This window comes from Thalassophryne amazonica, chromosome 3, assembly GCF_902500255.1.
Source record: "Thalassophryne amazonica chromosome 3, fThaAma1.1, whole genome shotgun sequence".
Taxonomy (NCBI): Eukaryota; Metazoa; Chordata; class Actinopteri; order Batrachoidiformes; family Batrachoididae; genus Thalassophryne; species Thalassophryne amazonica.
Genome location: NC_047105.1, coordinates 3,449,039 through 3,463,291, shown reverse-complemented (window position 1 = coordinate 3,463,291; position 14,253 = coordinate 3,449,039). Strand labels below are relative to the sequence as shown.

The following is a 14,253-nucleotide window of genomic DNA, read 5'->3' as shown; positions in this document are numbered from 1 at the left end:
GCAATACCGTCTAATAATACTACCTAAGGGAAGCATGTATAAAGTGAATAAAATTGGTCCTAGCACAGAACCTTGTGGAACTCCATAATTAACTTTAGTCTGTGAAGAAGATTCCCCATTTACATGAACAAATTGTAATCTATTAGACAAATATGATTCAAACCACCGCAGCGCAGTGCCTTTAATACCTATGGCATGCTCTAATCTCTGTAATAAAATTTTATGGTCAACAGTATCAAAAGCAGCACTGAGGTCTAACAGAACAAGCACAGAGATGAGTCCACTGTCCGAGGCCATAAGAAGATCATTTGTAACCTTCACTAATGCTGTTTCTGTACTATGATGAATTCTAAAACCTGACTGAAACTCTTCAAATAGACCATTCCTCTGCAGATGATCAGTTAGCTGTTTTACAACTACCCTTTCAAGAATTTTTGAGAGAAAAGGAAGGTTGGAGATTGGCCTATAATTAGCTAAGATAGCTGGGTCAAGTGATGGCTTTTTAAGTAATGGTTTAATTACTGCCACCTTAAAAGCCTGTGGTACATAGCCAACTAACAAAGATAGATTGATCATATTTAAGATCGAAGCATTAAATAATGGTAGGGCTTCCTTGAGCAGCCTGGTAGGAATGGGGTCTAATAAACATGTTGATGGTTTGGATGAAGTAACTAATGAAAATAACTCAGACAGAACAATCGGAGAGAAAGAGTCTAACCAAATACCGGCATCACTGAAAGCAGCCAAAGATAACGATACGTCTTTGGGATGGTTATGAGTAATTTTTTCTCTAATAGTTAAAATTTTGTTAGCAAAGAAAGTCATGAAGTCATTACTAGTTAAAGTTAATGGGATACTCAGCTCAATAGAGCTCTGACTCTTTGTCAGCCTGGCTACAGTGCTGAAAAGAAACCTGGGGTTGTTCTTATTTTCTTCAATTAGTGATGAGTAGAAAGATGTCCTAGCTTTACGGAGGGCTTTTTTATAGAGCAACAGACTCTTTTTCCAGGCTAAGTGAAGATCTTCTAATTTAGTGAGACGCCATTTCCTCTCCAACTTACGGGTTATCTGCTTTAAGCTACGAGTTTGTGAGTTATACCACGGAGTCAGGCACTTCTGATTTAAAGCTCTCTTTTTCAGAGGAGCTACAGCATCCAAAGTTGTCTTCAATGAGGATGTAAAACTATTGACGAGATACTCTATCTCACTTACAGAGTTTAGGTAGCTACTCTGCACTGTGTTGGTATATGGCATTAGAGAACATAAAGAAGGAATCATATCCTTAAACCTAGTTACAGCGCTTTCTGAAAGACTTCTAGTGTAATGAAACTTATTCCCCACTGCTGGGTAGTCCATCAGAGTAAATGTAAATGTTATTAAGAAATGATCAGACAGAAGGGAGTTTTCAGGGAATACTGTTAAGTCTTCTATTTCCATACCATAAGTCAGAACAAGATCTAAGATATGATTAAAGTGGTGGGTGGACTCATTTACTTTTTGAGCAAAGCCAATAGAGTCTAATAATAGATTAAATGCAGTGTTGAGGCTGTCATTCTCAGCATCTGTGTGGATGTTAAAATCGCCCACTATAATTATCTTATCTGAGCTAAGCACTAAGTCAGACAAAAGGTCTGAAAATTCACAGAGAAACTCACAGTAATGACCAGGTGGACAATAGATAATAACAAATAAAACTGGTTTTTGGGACTTCCAATTTGGATGGACAAGACTAAGAGTCAAGCTTTCAAATGAATTAAAGCTCTGTCTGGGTTTTTGATTAATTAATAAGCTGGAATGGAAGATTGCTGCTAATCCTCCGCCTCGGCCTGTGCTACGAGCATTCTGACAGTTAGTGTGACTCGGGGGTGTTGACTCAGTTAAACTAACATATTCATCCTGCTGTAACCAGGTTTCTGTAAGGCAGAATAAATCAATATGTTGATCAATTATTATATCATTTACCAACAGGGACTTAGAAGAGAGAGACCTAATGTTTAATAGACCACATTTAACTGTTTTAGTCTGTGGTGCAGTTGAAGGTGCTATATTATTTTTTCTTTTTGAATTTTTATGCTCAAATAGATTTTTGCTGGTTATTGGTGGTCTGGGAGCAGGCACCGTCTCTACGGGGATGGGGTAATGAGGGGATGGCAGGGGGAGAGAAGCTGCAGAGAGGTGTGTAAGACTACAACTCTGCTTCCTGGTCCCAACCCTGGATAGTCACGGTTTGGAGGATTTAAGAAAATTGGCCAGATTTCTAGAAATGAGAGCTGCTCCATCCAAAGTGGGATGGATGCCGTCTCTCCTAACAAGACCAGGTTTTCCCCAGAAGCTTTGCCAATTATCTATGAAGCCCACCTCATTTTTTGGACACCACTCAGACAGCCAGCAATTCAGGGAGAACATGCGGCTAAACATGTCACTCCCGGTACTGGAGGACAGTACATTCTTTGGAAATTTACAAAGAATGTACTGTCCTCCAATCAGATACAGTAACCATAAGTGTATGATGACACATTAATATGATTTACTTGGAATGGACTGGTCGGTTGTTCCTGGTCGTGGAACAACCGACCAGCTCTTCAATCTCACAAGGAGCCTGGGAGTATGCCCATCCAGTCTACATGTGTTTTGTGGACTTGGAGAAGGCATATGATCGGGTACCCCGGGAAATACTGTGGGAGGTGCTGTGGTTAGTATGGAGTGAGGGGGTCCCTTCTCAGGGCCATCCAGTCTCTGTACTTACAAAGCGAGAGCTGTGTTCGGGTGCTCAACTGTTGGGAAAGTGTAAGTACACGGACCCACAACAGGGGGCGCAAATGAACGGACAATGGAATAGGTCAAATAACAACACTTTACTGTTGCGAACGTGCACAACAAATACAACAAATTACAACAATGGACAAAATTCAATTCACAAAGGTGTCTTGTGGGCAGGCTCGAAGATAGGAGACGCCTCTCCAAAGCAGAACCGGAACCACACGGTTTCCTCCGCCACAGGACCCCGGGAATACTGGAGCCGCCAAGTTCCGAACTCCCAGGTGGCCACTGCCTCCGCGTGTCGGACCTGGTACTGCTGGCGAGGAACAAGAACACAATTAAACGTGGGCGCGTTTGCACCCAGCAACCTGCACGGCAGGGAAGCTACCTCCACCTCTCGTTGGAGAAAAAAGTCTGCAATCACTCACAAAAATCACAAAGGTTACTGTCAAGCAGTCAGCTGAGATTATTACCTTCCAGGTAGAACGATATCTCGGCAAAGAGGTGGAGACGTCGTCCTGCTGATATACCCCTGCCGATCAGATGATTGGTAACAGCTGTTGCCGGTGATGCGTGACAGCTGTCACCCTGGCTGCTCCTGTGAGGCGGCTGCGCCCTCTGGTGCCTGGAGCCCGCACTCCAGACAGGGCGCCCTCTGGTGGTGGGCCAGCAGTACCTCCTCTTCTGGCGGCCCACACAACACTCAACAGTAAGTTGGACTTGTTTCTTGTAGGGATTGGCCTCCTCCAGGGCTGCGCCTTGTCACCAATCTTGTTTGTGATATTTATGGACAGGATATTGAGGCATAGTCGGGGGGTGGAGGGTTTCCAGTTTGGTGGGCTCAGGGTCTAATCACTGCTTTTTGTAGATGATGTGGTCCTGTTGACTTCATTGGCCTGTGACCTCCAACACTCACTGGATCGGTTCACAGCCGAGTGTGAAGCGGCTGGGATGAGGATCAGCACCTCTAAATGATGGATTGTCTACTCCGGGTAGGGAATACGGCCTTGCCCCAAATGAAGGAATTCAAGTACCTCTGGGTGTTGATCACGAGTGAGGGGACAGTGGAGTGAGATTAGCCAGAGAATCGGTGCAGCAGGGGCGGTGTTGCATTCAGTTTACTGTACCGTTGTGACGAAAAGGGAGCTGAGCCAAAAGGCGAAGCTCTCGATCTACTGGTCAATCTTCGTTCCTACTCTCACCTACGGTCATGAGGGTTGGGTCATGACCAAAAGAACTAGGTCTCGAGTACAAGCGCCCGAAATGGGCTTCCTCAGGATGGTGGCTGGTGTCTCCCTTAGAGATAGGGGGAGAAGCTCGGTCATCCGTGGGGAGCTCGGAGTAGAGCTGCTGCTCCTTCGCGTTAAAAGGAGCCAGCTGAGGTGGTTCGGGAATCTGGTAAAGATGCCCCCTGCGTGCCTCCCTAGCGAGGTGTTCCAGGCACATCTACCTGGGAGGAGGCCCCGGGGAAGACCCAGGACTAGGTGGAGAGATTATATCTCCACACTGGTCTGGTAACGCCTCGGGATCAGCCAGTCAGAAGTGGTTAATGTGCCCCGTGAAAGGGAAGTCTGGGGTCCCCTGCTGGTGCTGTTGCCCCCACGACCCGATCCCGGGTAAGTGGTTGAAGATACGTGAGTGAGTGATGAGTAAGTGGACTTAAAAACCTTGACATTCCTTTAGTTGCATAGAAACTCAAACTGTGCATCTTCAAGAAATTTACTGATTTTAGTGGCTTTCTATTGGTAAGTAAATTTTTTTTTTATTTTTATAACGACCAAGAAAATCAGTAAATGGCTTATGTACTGAAATCCCTTAATATACACATTATTTGTATAAATAAATAAAATAGAACTTTGAATGTGTGTGCTGTTGTCAATACATGTATATTCACTCATAGCAGTAATCTGTGTAAATCACTGTACAGGTGAGGCATTAGAAGTTTATTCAACGCTGTTGTTTTTCTTCAATTGTTCAGTGTTATAAAAGAACCATTTACCACCACCAGCACCTCCTCCCCCACCACGCCCCTTCCCATTCATTCCATGCCATTCAGACTCTTCAAGAGACAGGACCCACACAAAACAGCTGGACCTGACTCTGTCTCCCCATCCATGTTGAACAACTGTGCAGACCAGCTGCCCACAGACATCTTCAACACCTCACTGGAGACATACCAAGTGCCAGCATGCTTCAAGGTCTCCACCATCATCCCCATCCCCCCCCAAAAAACAAAGAACTACAGGACTTAATGACTACAGACCCATCGCCCTGACCTCTGTGGTGATGAAGACCTTTAAGGACATTGTCCTCACACACCTCAAGGCCATCTCTGACCCTCCCCTGAACCCTCTGCAGTTTGCCTACAAAGCCAACAGGCGTGTTGATGACGCTGTCAACATGGCCCTCCACCTCATCCTCCAGCATCTGGACTCCCCAGGAACCTACTTCAGGATTCTCTTTGTGGATGTCAGATCTGCTTTCAATACAATCATCCCGGCCCTGCTGCGTTTTCTTTCACCAGAACATCAAATCTAGGCTTACATCTCAGATGTGCATTCTGGCAAATTGTAGTTGAGCTTTCAGGTCTTCTTTTTTTTTTTTAGAAAACCCTCCTCTGTACCACTTCATCATGAAGCTGTATAACTGGGAATACAAAATGCAGAATTTGTATAGTGCACAATTTCTCCAATCACAGCCACAGAAGCCTGTAACTTCTTCTGGGTTGTCTGGGTGTCTTGGTGGCTTTCCTCACCCTTCTTCTTCTTGCACAGTCACTCAGTTTTCAAGTTCAAGACATATTCCGTGACTTGGAAATGTTCATGTATCCATCCCTTGACTTGTCTGATGAAAACTGGCAATAAAACTGGTTATTTACAGGTATTATAGCAAAGAGGCCAACTCAGCCACATGGGGTGTGCAGCCAGTACATTCTGAGTCCCGGTCCCAAGCCCGGATAAATGAGGAGGGTTGCGTGAGGAAGGGCATCCGGAGAGGAGAAAGGTAGACATATTGTGTGTGCAAGAGACCAAGTGGAAGGGAAGTAAGAGCAGGGTGATGTGCAGAGCTGCAGTAACTACAGAGGCATAAAGTTGATCAGCCACAGCATGAAGTTATGGGAAAGAGTAGTAGAAGCTAGGCTTAGAAAGATGAAGATCTGTGAGCAGCAATATGGTTTCATGCCGAGAAAGAGCACTACAGATGCAATGTTTGCTCTGAGAATACTGTTGGAAAAGTACAGAGAAGGACAGAAAGTGTTACATTGTGTGTTTGTGGACTTAGAAAAAACTTATGACAGGGTGCCAAGAGAAGAGTTGTGGTATTGTATGAGGAAGTCTGGAGTGGCAGAGAAGTATGTTAGGGTAGTGCAGGACATGTACAAGAATAGTGTGACAGCGGTGAGATGCGCAGTTGGAATGACAGACTCATTCAAGGTGGAGGTGGGATTACACCAAGGATCAGCTCTGAGTCCTTTCTTGTTCGCAGTCGTGATGGACAGGTTGACAGATGAGATCAGACAGGAGTCCCCATGGACTATGATGTTTAAAGATGACATTGTGATCTGTACTGAGTGGAGAGCAGGTTGAGTCTAGTCTGGAGAGGTGGAGATATGCTTTGGAGAGAAGGGGAATGAAAGTCAGTAGAAGCAAGACTGAGTACTGTGTGAATGAGAGGGAGCCCAGTGGAATAGTGCAGTTACAAGGAGTAGACGTGGTGAAAGTAGATGAGTTTAAATATTTGGGGTCAACTGTTCAAAGTAATGGAGAGTGTGGTAGAGAGGTGAAGAAGAGAGTGCAGGCAGGGTGGAGTGGGTGGAGAAAGGTGGCAGGAGTGATTTGTGACCGAAGAATATCAGCAAGAGTGAAGGAGAAAGTTTACAAGACAGTAGTGAGACCAGCTATGTTGTACGGTTTAGAGACGGTGGCACTAACAAAAAGACAGGAGGCAGAGCTGAAGATGTTGAGATTCCCTTTGGGAGTGACGAGGATGGACAGGATCAGGTGGGACGATTTGGAGACAAAGTCAGAGAGGCGAGACTGAGATGGTTTGGACATGTGCAGAGGACGGACCCAGGGTATATAGGGAGAAGGATGCTGAGGATGGAGCCACCAGGCAGGAGGAGAAGAGGGAGGACAAAGAGGAGGTTTATGGACGTGCTGAGGGAGGACATGCAGGTGGTTGGTGAGACAGAGGAAGATACAGAGGACAGGGTGAGATGGAAACGACTGATCTGCTGTGGCGACCCCTAATGGGAACAGCTGAAAGACAAAGAAGAAGAATAGCAAAGAGGCCCATTACTTATGCAACCCATCATCTTGGCTGTTATATTTTTAATTAATTTATTTCAAGTTGCGGAGATTTGCTTTCAGTTTGAGTTCAAGGTTGATCATTTTAGGATTTTTTTTGTAGTTTTTGCATTTTAAATGGCATAAACAAATTAAAATGTGTGAAATACCAAGTGTTCCAATACTTTTGGCCTGAACTATAGTTTGACGTATCCTTAAAATTCTACAAAATGAAATGCTGATCCAGAATCTGCATCCAGATCACCTCCAAAATTGAATGGAGTCGTCTTTGGTTGTGGTGAAAATTCTGTCAAAATCCGTGCAGTCGTTTTGATGTAATCCTGCTAACAGACTAGATAATAAACGTTGGTTCGTTTATTACGTCCTTGGTGGATGTAACAAATGTTGTTGTGAGCTCAGGATTTGGGTGTTATTGTGATCTTAAGTACCTGATTGTCCAATATTTTGGAAACATTGTATGTAAAATGTAAAAATTTTATGGTCTAATTAAGTTCATTCTGGAGCTATTTGGTATATTGAGACAGACAATGAAGGTCCTTTATAAGCCCATAATGCAAAGGTTTATGGGAGCTTTGCCCCCCTGGGTCCCCCCATGGGGTGCCGCCTGAGCGGCCCTGAACCCCCGGCTTTTTAAGGTGATTTTTTCCATCCCATGACTCTGCTAAAAAGTCCTGGTGAGAACCCTGCACCAAGGAAACCGGCGTCACAGGATCATCAACCCTCTTAAGGTGTTTTTGTTTTTTGGAGTTGGGTGGGGGTGGAATGTTACCATGGCAACTCTTTATTCTACTGCCATCTCTCTGTCTCACACCCCCCCCAGCTCTCCCTCTGCAGACACACCTGCCCTGCATACTAAAGCAGCACATCAGACGGGCTGCAGTTTGCAGTTTGACGTGACCTGCATGTGGAATCTCCCCGTGTGTCTGTGTGTGTGTGTGGACAGCTATCTCTGTGAAGACCACTGTGATATTAAGACCTCCACACCAAGGACAGGCTTCACTTTCCAAAGGCTCATTTCAGGGTTAAAGGTCATCTTAGTGCTTTGACTGCATTGTGCATAAACACATCAAGAGCTTTAAATAGCCGCAGGACAAAGCTTTAATCACTAGGGGGCAGATAAAAGTCTATCTATTCCCGCCTGAGTTTGACTGAATAATTCTGAAAGTATCTTGTCCACTCGGTGTGAAATGATGGACAATTCTAGAATTTGCCCCAAACTAGATCAGAATTCTGCTCCTGTGCAAGACTTCTGGAAGTGCACAAAGCCACAATGCAGATCTGGAAGTGTGGCTCAAACTTCCAGACATTTTATACATTGTGCTCTTCACTGATCACATGCCGAGGTTCAGGTTCAGAGGTCATCTGTGTTTTTAAGTCTGGCTCTCTGATGGTCCAGTGGAGTCCAGAACATCGGAACCCACCAAATCCAGCAGCTCGTCTTCACTGCACGGGTAAAGTAGAAATTCTCCTCTCAATCAATCAACATTTATTTATAAAGACAGAAATGGCAGATGAGACACAAGTCTAAAATTGGATAAAACTGAGGAGTCCAGGTGAGGTTTTTTAAGAAGAGGTCGAACCACAGCATGTTTAAAAGCAGCTGGAACAAGCTCCACCCTTTTCTGCCATACACAAAGTTGAATGCATCATAAAGGGTCTTTGATTTCTCACTGCCAAGGGAGACCAAAGAGAAGCACAGCTCCCAGAACCCCAACACCATGACCAGGCCGGGAAGACCCAGGACATCCTGGATGATTCTATTTCCCAGATGGGTCAGGAACACCTTGGGATCCCACAGGAAGTATGGGACAAGTAGAGATGGGTATTGATAAGATTTTATCGATATCGATGTCATTATCAATTCCGCTTATCGATCTGATTCCTTATCGATACCTCCTGTGAATTTTCTGTGTACTAAAAGTAGGCTTTACAGGTTTTCTATGTAAACAACATTTTACTGAGTCTTAACGTGAATAAATATGAAACTGGTCACTGGATCCTTGATCTCTGGACATAAATAGAAATAAACAAAATCTGTCATTTTTTTCAAAAGCATTTCTTTCAGACATTAATGGCATGAATGTCTCTGCGTATCTCTGAGCTGAGCTCAGCCGGCTGCTGCAAGCCAGCATCAATATAATTCAGAAAGAATGCAGGACGTCTCATTTTGGGAGGAAAAAACGTTTTAGTCTGTTATAGTTTGTTGTTTGTGTTACAACGTTTGGAAAGAGGTGTCACTTGATTTAAAACGGCGATTCACTTTGAAGTTATTAATTCTGACCAGACTATCTTTCTAACTTGATTCAGCAGAGAGCCACGCAGCGTTTGGAGCTGTGCAGTTTGACTAAAACAGGAATGGAGGACGATTCTCATTTCTTGCGCGCAACAAGACAAGAGTCCCAGTTAGTAACTTTAAGCTGCACAAAAGTGACTCATGACTGACTTTTTACATGGCTTTCAGAGGGGTTAAGAAGTAGACTTGCCAATTCTGAAAAGCAGCGAGGCAAAGAACCAACGAAGCAGCAGGTCGGGGCACTGCTTCATTGCAGAGTCACGCTGAAGAAACAGTTGATTGCAGACCAGCAGCAGGGTCTGTAATCAATGCAGAGAAATGATCATCTTCCAGATATAACACCCTCAAAAACACCGGCCGCGCTGAAGGACCAATAAGGGAACCGTTAAGCAAAAAGGCTATTGATGTTGGTGGATCAAATCATTTCTTAATGATGCTCAAAAAGAACCCGTTCTAGATACCCAGCCCTAGGGACGAGCTGCCACTGTGTCCCAGATAATGAATGAAGAAAAAAAAACTAACCCAGAACAGAGAACTCACATCCTTACAAACCATAAAACAGGCTGCAATATTGAAAACAATTAAAAATCTGATCATCAAACTTCAGCCTGAACGTGTGTGATGATGTCACAGATGCAGCTCCAGCTCTGCAGGGTGTTCTTCAGCTGGCCACCCTTTAAATTTCCAGCATTTTAAAATTTGTTTTCACCTTTTTATGTCAAATTCACACACAGAGACAAAACAGTGAAAGTGGTTTTACTGTCCAGTTCCTCTGGGACGAGGACAGTCTGTCATGTCAAAGAAACAAGAGAACGAGTGTGAAAACGACCTCTAATGACAAAAATGTAAGAGTCCTCACAAGGATACAAGAGAGTCTCTGTGTGTGTGTGTGTGTGTGTGTGTGTGTGTGTGTGTGTGTGTGTGTGTGTGTGTGTGTGTGTGTGTGTGTGTGTGTGTGTGTGTGTCAGCACAAGTTCCTTTGTGTGTTTGGGGTGTTGCCAACAGCAACTTTACATTGAGGGCGGGTGTGTGTGTGTGTGTGAGATAACATGCACGTGTGCTCGCAGTCTGGAATGCAGCAGACCACACCCACCTCTGCAGTCATGTGACAGGAGAGGAAAAAGGAAATCCCCACCAGTGGGCTGAGGAGGTAGACTGTGAACACGCCTGTACTCACTCCACATTTCTGCTCCATCTGCATCACTTCCTGTTTTATTTTGATATTCCCTTCCTGTGTTTCTGTAGCTTTCTCCCTCAGCTCGTCCTCGTTACTCCTCATTGGATTAAATCTTCTCTCCACTTTTCCAGCAGGTTTTATGTTTTCTTTCCTTCCTGTTGCTGGTTTTGGCTTTTAGCCTGCATTTGTCATCAAGAAGACCCACTGACGTCCTCTACTTCTCAGGCCTCTGAAAACAGCCCAGATGTCCACAACAACGAAGTGCAACTTCTACAGACTGCCTATAGAGGCCGCCATGTTACGGCCCGCCCCAGCGTGACGGATGTTTTTCTCATGACTGCCAATCTCTCCGCTTTGCACTGCCACTTTAACAAACCTGCTGAATTCTGGGTAGTGCCTCATGCCTTTGATTATTTAGTTCATGTTTACAGTTTAGGCCGGGAGTTTAACATGTGCTTCACTGTGATAATTGTACTGTTGATTCAAACATCACATCCTGTTTTAAAGTGCTGTAGTTGTTTTTTTGTTTTGTTTTGTTTTTTTTAAGCACACTGTTTTATTTTTTTAATCAGGTGTCTGTTGAACATTAGTTTGTGAGAAACTGTTCCAGTAAGAATTTCATTGCACTCGCACCCTTGACAATGGATCCTGAATCCTTGGACCCTGGTGCCTCCTGCCTGTTTTACAGTGTTTTGCCCCTCGTGGACCTGACTGTCACACGGACTGTCAGTCCTGTGTTTTGACCCTTTCCTGTTCCTGGACTATGAATACAGAAGGTTTCACTCTCTTTCCTGTGTTGTCCTCTGCTCGGGGTCCCTGGTTGCACTTGGATCATTGCAGCGTCAGCACGTCATCATCCAAGCGTTAAAAAGCAAACAAAAGCTAAAGGCTGTGTGAAGAGGTGATTCCAGGATCCTGTTCAGGTTCAGAGTGGGCCTGGACTCCTGTGAGTTCACAGACAGTCATAAATATATTCATGCACATTCCCACACTGACCCGCGTCTTTGAAGTGTGGAAGCATCTGCGCAGTTGGAGAGCCACCTAATTAGCATGGGCAGTTAATGAGCTCCACAGGGTGTGGGGCCTCCCAGGTGACAGGAAGTGGAGTCAGGCTCACATCCAGATGCCTCAAACACCCCAAAGTCCTCCTCAAAGTCAGCAAACAGGCATCAGGTTGAAACCAGACCCGAGGACCAAAACCACTTTGTTACATGATTACAACTGAGCTGAAAGATGACTCTGTGAAAAGAGGCGGTGCCAACAGGGTATTTATTTCAGTGATATAGTATGTAATGTTGAACCATCTAAAAGCTTCTTGACAACACAGAATTAACAGGTCACTGGTCAAGATCAAAGACCAGTGTTCGGGATTAAAGGTCAGATATCTTGATCAATTAGCAGGATTAAAAGCTCTTCTGTCCGGATCAAAGGTCATTCATGAGTTGAACACCTTGTCGTTTCCTAACATGCTAACCCTTCCGCTGTGTTTAACTCATGTTGGCCTCCGCAGTCTATCCTCACTGACAAAATGTCAGTTTGTCTCACCGATTAAAACACAGCTGTTACCTGCAGGAATCAGTTCCGACCTAGGGGAGGTGATGGTCTAGTGGTTAAGCGTTGGTCTTGAGACCAGATGATGCTCAGTTCAAATCCCAGCCTGACTGGAAAATCACTAAGGGCAAGGGCTTTAAACCCCTAGTTGCTCCCGGTGTGTAGTGAGTACCTTGTGGCAGCACGGTCATATTGGGGTGAATGTGAGGCATTATTGTAAAGCACTTTGAGCATCTGATGCAAATGGAAAAGCGCCATATAAATGCAGTCCATTTAGTCCATTTAGACATGAATGATGAACAAAACAAAGTTATTCTAGACAAGACCTCAGACCTGGACATGGCCCGGGTACTCTGCTGGCACAGATACAGGGTTCCGTTTATTTAGGTGAAGGCTGGAGTTTTAGATCTGTTTTGAGATTTGATCCAAACATTAGGTGACTTTTCATATCTGGAAAAAAGTAGACTGACAGACTTCAAAACAGACCAAAGGCTGTGGTCAAGGAAAGTTCTGTTATGATTCAGCAGACATGCTGAAAAAGAGAGAGAGAGAAAAAAAAATCAGCTCTCTAATTTAATTTAATCATTTTATAACACGCCAAATCACAACAAAAGTTGCCTCAAGGCACCTCACACAGAACAGTTCAAAATAAAATTTAAAATAAGTGAGTAAATAAAAAAATTCAAATACATAATTTAAAAAACAAGTAAAAGAACTGAGTGTCGACAGCATAACAATGAACGGTAATCCCTAAATGCTACAGTATGTGCCCAATATATAAAGGGAGAAAAGCAGGGGGCCTAAGACAGACCTCTGTGGAACCCCAAATTTCATGTCACTAAGGTTAGAGGTAGTGTTACTGTACAAAACACAGTGAGAACGACTGGTCAGGTATGACATCAGCCATGCAAGGGCACTCCCAGTAATCCCAAAATGATTTTCCAGCCTATCAAGTAGAATATGATGATCCACTGTATCAAATGCAGCACTGAGATCTAACAGCACCAGAACCATAGTGATGTCTGAATCCACTGTAAGCAGAAGATCATTCACCACTTTAGTGAGAGCCGTCTGTGTGGAATGATATTTTCTAAAAGCAGACTGCAGTGGCTCAAAGAGATTATTCTCAGTAAGAGTCTACGAGCTGCCGTAACACCACTTTTTCCAAAATCTTAGAGCAAAATGATAGATTTGATATCAGCCAATAGTTTTTCAATACACTAGGGTCAAGATTAGGTTTCTTAAGTAATGGTTTAATCACTGCAGATTTTAAACATTTAGGAAGAGATCCAGAAGTTAAAGAAAGATTAATAATTTCCAGCACAGTCGGCCCAAGAGTGGACCACAGGTCCTTAAACAGTTTTTTTTTTGTATAGGATCAAATAAACAGGTTGTGCTTTTTGCTGACATTACAAGTTTTGTCAGTCCGCGTAGTGAGATACCATCAAATTCTGTAAATCTAGGTAACAGCTCATCGACATCAATAGCCTTTTTGCTTAACAATTCCCTTATCGGTCTTTCAGCGCGGCCATTGTTTTTGGGGGTTTTGTCAGGAAAATGATCATTTCTCTGCATTGATTACAGACCCTGCTGCTGGTCTGCAATCAACCGTTTCTTCAGCGTGACTCTGCAATGAAGCAGTGCCCCGACCTGCTGCTTCGTTGGTTCTTTGCCTTGCTGCTTTTCAGAAGCAGCAAGTCTACTTCTTAACCCCTCTCAAAGCCATGTAAAAATGTCAATCATGAGTCACTTTTGTGCAGATTAAAGTTACTAACTGGGACTCCTCTTTTTCCTGGTTCTCTCCCTCAGCCCCAACCAGTCCCAGCAGAAGACTGCCCCTCCCTGAGCCTGGTTCTGCTGGAGGTTTCTTCCTGTTAAAAGGGAGTTTTTCCTTCCCACTGTAGCCAAGTGCTTGCTCACAGGGGGTCGTTTTGACCGTTGGGGTTTTACATAATTATTGTATGGCCTTGCCTTACAATATAAAGCGCCTTGGGGCAACTGTTTGTTGTGATTTGGCGCTATATAAAAAAAATTGATTGATTGATTGATTGATTGATTGATTGACTCGTGTTGTTGCGCGCAAGAAATGAGAATCGTCCTCCGTTCCTGTTTTAGTCAAACTGCACAGCTCCAAACGCTGCGTGGCTCTCTGCCGAATCAAGTTA

The 14,253-nt window shown here is 44.1% G+C and overlaps 1 protein-coding gene across 4 annotated transcripts in view; it reads right to left on the bottom strand.

The window, feature by feature from the left end:
- The window catches only part of LOC117505101 (plasma membrane calcium-transporting ATPase 1-like), a 171,157-nt gene that overhangs the window by 130,173 nt on the left and 26,731 nt on the right, over nt 1-14,253 (bottom strand). The window lies entirely within an intron of this gene.